Genomic DNA, 5,514 nt, shown 5'->3' with positions numbered 1-5,514 from the left:
CCGCCATTTTGAAAATACTAAAAATAATTTCATGATATTCTTTTCAGTAACTTGCCTTGTTATTATAAACGTTTGATCCAAATTTGGTATAATATAATTTATTACTTTTTAAGATATTATTTTTTATAAAAAACACATACAGACAGACAGATAGGAAACTACTGTAAGCGTTGGAGACCCGTGTTTATATGGTAAAATATGTTTGTCTTGACCTGAGCAATAACTTGGTAAACTTTTGTCTAGAGAGTTAGGGGACATCCTGTATATTTAGTAAATTATTAATTAATTGGCTGATCATTTAAGTTTTAAAATATCTAATGCATAATATTCTAAACTGTTCACAAAACTTTGATAGTTTTATTTTGAATAATTCGATATAGCCTATTCCAACAACTCTATGTGTGTGCAGTTGGTGTAAATTATAGCATAAAGAGGCTGATTGCTCATGCATTACCAGTGTTGACTGCAGTTACCAATTACCGTCTTATACTTCTCGATCGTGACCAATCTCGGTCGTAAATTATGAACGGTCGCTGGAGTGTGACTCGGCACACTTGTCTGATAAGGAGTGATTTCATCTACGAGCAGTTTCTTAACCGGATAGATGACGGTTTTCAATGTTAAGGTTATAATATTTTCTGCTCTTCGGCATCAAAATCTACATGATGAAAAATTAAAATATTTAAAACTGGCATATTTTCTTCATTTAACCGGTGGAAAAAATAGGAGTTGGTTATAAATCTAGATAGGTATAGTAGATATCAGTTTCAAATGCAGATAAATCGCGATATCTGACGTTTCTGGGTAAAGCTGTTGATTTGGCAACGTAATTCTCCGTAATTGGCATGGAACTATAATTTAATTATCAGGAAAGAACTACAACTAGAAAGAAGTCTCTGAAATAAACTTTAAAAAGTTTCTAAAAGAAGTTTGAAGTCTGTTTTTCGTATTTTGTTTTACGAAAAACACGTTACTTGATAAAAAATCTGTTATTGTATAGCATATTTAATACAAATTACTTCGTAATTTTAATCAGTGATATAATTTGTTTGGATACCTACTGCAGTGTAATACTGTAATTTACTTGATAAATATATATGCATCAGATACACCTAGACTACATAATGTAGTGTAATATAGCTGAAGAGGTGTTATTGTCTCATCAGGTACACAATTGAGTGCACTACGAAGTTTTATACACGAGCCCAAAGCACGGTGGAGCAACCGATATGGGGACGCTGCTTTAGCACCCCCTAGAATAAGCACCCCCCGGCTTTGATGTCACGGCAGGGGGTGCTAATTCAGTGCGTGGACATGGTCGAGACCCTGAATAACACCCCCCTCCTGTTCCAAGGGGGTGCTAATTCAGCTCATGGACATGGTCGAGGCCCTGAATAACACCCCCCTCCTGTTCCAAGGGGGTGCTAATTCAGCTCATGGACATGGTCGAGGCCCTGAATAACACCCCCCTCCTGTTCCAAGGGGGTGCTAATTCTGCGCATGGGCATGGCCCAGTCACTGAATTAGCACCCCCTAGCATTTAACCAGCAACACAAGCAGATATATCTTTTAGAGATTTAATTGAATCGTAAATATAATAGATTTATCTAGATTTTTGTGACGCTGTCGCTTATAAACTACTATCTACGATTGTATTGAAATTTCGGATGAATGATGAAATATATGTTTCATAAATAATGTCTACTTTCTCTTCAAAATTACCATACAACTTAATATTACATAATAAGTGCTCAGGCTAACAAAACTAATAGATCTTACGATTACTCCCTCTCGCACACATTGTCCTATTTTTGTCAAAATTTTCACACATGACTTTCAGTAGGGGGTGCTTATTCTTCACATCAACAAGGTATAGGCGCTGACTCAAGGGGCACTCAACATCAGCACATGGACACGGTCAAGGCACTGAACTAGGATCCCCCCTATTCTAAGGGGGTGCTTATTCAGGGCATCGACACGACCACTGTGCTGATTTAGCACCCCCTTTCATGACGTCAAAATGACGTCAGTAGCAAGGGGGTACTATATCCAGGGGGTGCTAATTCAGGCGCACCATCTTGATTTCTACACATAACGCAGCTATTGTGGAAAAGATTTATTCAATGTGAATGTTGAGTTTAGCTCCAGTTCACCTTCCTATGATGTCAAAGCAATACAAAGAGTTTGTTTTGAGCTTCTTCGTCATCAAAATTTTTTGGATCTCTTCAGCCGAACATGACTCCAGATTACAGGAGTTGCGCCTGTGACAGTTTCAGATTTCAGACGCTGCATTAAGAAGAATGTGAACTGGAGCTAAATACACCATTTCACTTCGTTTTCAGATCAGGTCATAAATTTTGTTTCAGTCTTTTTATAACAAAAATATTTTCCTTTTGAAAACTAAATAAAATTTGGGATTTGTAATATTTTAAAATTACTTTTTAAAACTTTGTTTTCCTTTTCTATATATTTCTATTCTTTTATATTCCGGTCAGCCTGACACTATTTACCTGCTAAATGTTAGGTAATTGTCAATTTTGTATATACGGTATGCTTAGGATTGAAGTGGGGATGATAAGTTCGTATTTTCTATTACCATCGGTGACAATGTCTACCTCCAACAGTAACATCTTAATGGAAAAAACCACAAAATTATGGTTTAATTTTTGTTTTAGAGCAATAAATCTATACATGTAGGTGATATAGTTGTCATAAAAAACATTTAGGGTACATTTTTATTATTGGACAAATTTTTCTATAAACATGTTCAAACGTTGGAAAAACGTGTTAAATTTACTATGAATTTGTGACATTAAACAACTTTTTGTTTATAGTGCTAAAACTATTCAATTTCAAAACATATTCTTAGTTCTTTTTTAAGACAAATAAATTTCCTATCATTTCAGGACAAAACAGTTAATGCAAGTCTTACAGTTTTGTAAATAATGTTGCATAAATGTTGTTTCGGCACAATTTTACGTTATGATGCTACACTATATGTTTTGGGGGGAAAGTTGTTATTTTCTTTTTAAAGGAATTTCTTTTTTTTCTTTTTGAGTGGAAAATAACTAATGTAAATGTTTCAGGTTAGTATATACTGTCTTTCAAATATCTGAAAACCTGCAAAAATTATTACAAACAACGCTGATACTAAATATTATGGTAAAATAGTTGGCATTCTCTTGTCCAATAGTAAATTTTGTACAGTTTGAGTGATAATTTATCAATATATTCTGTTTATTACTTTCATAAAAGTATTCATCAAATATTGGTAAAATCTACAAAAATACCACATAATTTAGAAACTTTTTGTATCAGTATACAATAGCAATATATTTATGTGTTTTTTAAAGACGTTGCAATACATATTCTTAAATATGAGAAATATCTTATAATGTGTCACCCTATAGGAAAATTTTCATATTTAAGTTTGCATCTTGCAACTTCTTTCTAAAAACACAAAATTTACTTTTACGAAACTATTCAACACATAGTTTTGTACGACAGCTACCACCCTGTTTAGGAAGGGGATGACTAGAATTGTAGTCGGGCCACTAGGACCAACATAATAAAATTAAAGTCACCTCGGTCCTAGTACCCTATACTTCGGAGCAATGTTTTTAAATCAAACCTTTTTAAACAAGAATATATTTTGAATTTAAATGTTCAAGATCGTAACAATTCACATGATCACAAAAAGTTTTGTTTGGTTTATTACTTAACAATGCTGTTGATGTTTTTAATAAAAAAAACAATAGAGACTTTAATTTAAATACAATTTCATATTTATCTACTTCAAGCTGAAAATATCTGTTTTAAATATTGACATAATAAATATGTTAAAAGAAATGAAATAGGTCTTTGGGGAGCATCCGTTTAAAATACTCAACGAACCAACAAGTAATTCCCACTTATGTAGATATATTTACATGTTTATGAAGTTATATTGTTAGTCAGGTTAAGAATCGGAGAGCAAATGCTTAATGGTACTAATCACCAGTACAACACAAGACAGAGAGACGATTTGGTTACTCCTTCTCATTGATTGGCACTTTTTGAAAAAACACCACAATATGCTGGAATTAACTTTTTACAAGACAATACCTGAAAATATAAAATCAGAAACTTCTTTTTCAAAATTAAAAAATAAACTAAAAATGTATTTAATAAATAAAACCCTTTATTAATTCAATGGACTATGAGGATAATGTACCGTACTCTATTTTAATTTAGTAAAAGATCATAAATACATGGTCTTAATTTGTAAGTTTTTGACACCATTCAATTGTATTCATGTAATACAGTATGGATAAAGAATATTTTGATTTGATTCGATTCCCCAAGTATGTGTTTTTCACCAAGCTATTGTTAAAAATTTAATTGCGAATGAATGGATTGGACTTTTTATAATATAATACAGTTATCAGGCTTGAGTTCAGACCAGATTTTTCGGACTATTTTACCAGGGCCCAGGCCTTTAGGGGGCTTGTATATTTGAAGGGACCATGTCGACGGAATGGGTGGTGGGTCGTGATGGGGCCCAACTGAATTTCTTTTCCAGGGCCAGCCAAAGCTGAGTACGGCCCTGTAGTCACAGGTAATAGTAAAACCATGTTGTAAGACGTCATAACTTTTCCAGAGGTAACATTAAGTATAATTTTGTAATATAGTTTAATTGAATTAAATTTTAATTTTGGATTAAAGCATCCAAATAAAATATCCGTTAACATACTTCAAAAACTACGATGAAAATGAAAAGAACCAATATTTTATTTTCAACATGTTAACATGCTCTTATTGTTAGTGTTGTATAAATACTATTAATTAGTATACATATTCTCTTAATACTCTTTAAACTGAATTGAAAAACACACGTGACTCCATCACCATAATGTTCGATAGTAAATACTGTGAAAAAGTGAATTATTACATATATTTGATATGGTATAGTTTCTATAGTACACAAAGTACAAAAGTACTTACTAATTATTGAAATGTACAGATTTTTATTTTAATCAATGGAGAAAACTTTTGTATTACTTACGAAAAATAATTGTACGTGGTCACAGAGTATGCAAAAGGTAAAGTCAATAATTCTTCCCTATATACTACTGTATTACAACAATAATTTTCCCTGCATAAAACCTAAAACAGTAGTTCCTCTACACCACTATAACTCGTCCATCACAGTGGGGGAATTATTTGTAACTATGATTTAAACAAAATGCGCAGTTGTATAGTCGCTTGTCAGTTTTTTATTTCGTCGACTACTGATTTATTCTTACTTTATTATTTGAACGGATATGACTGACTCTAAAATAAAATTTGTACCACAGTCTTGAAAACTATCATCTTAGTGTATTGTTAAGTTGAAGATTTGGTTTGTTTGGAAACCAACGAGAAACATAGTTCAAAATTGATATCCAATATTAATATTCATTTAGATATTAGAATTTTAAAATATCATACTAATAATCAGGATGAATATTGTGAAACATTTTGCAGCATGCTATC

Source organism: Homalodisca vitripennis, chromosome X (assembly GCF_021130785.1).
Source record: "Homalodisca vitripennis isolate AUS2020 chromosome X, UT_GWSS_2.1, whole genome shotgun sequence".
NCBI classification, from domain to species: Eukaryota; Metazoa; Arthropoda; class Insecta; order Hemiptera; family Cicadellidae; genus Homalodisca; species Homalodisca vitripennis.
This window is presented reverse-complemented; position numbering follows the sequence as displayed.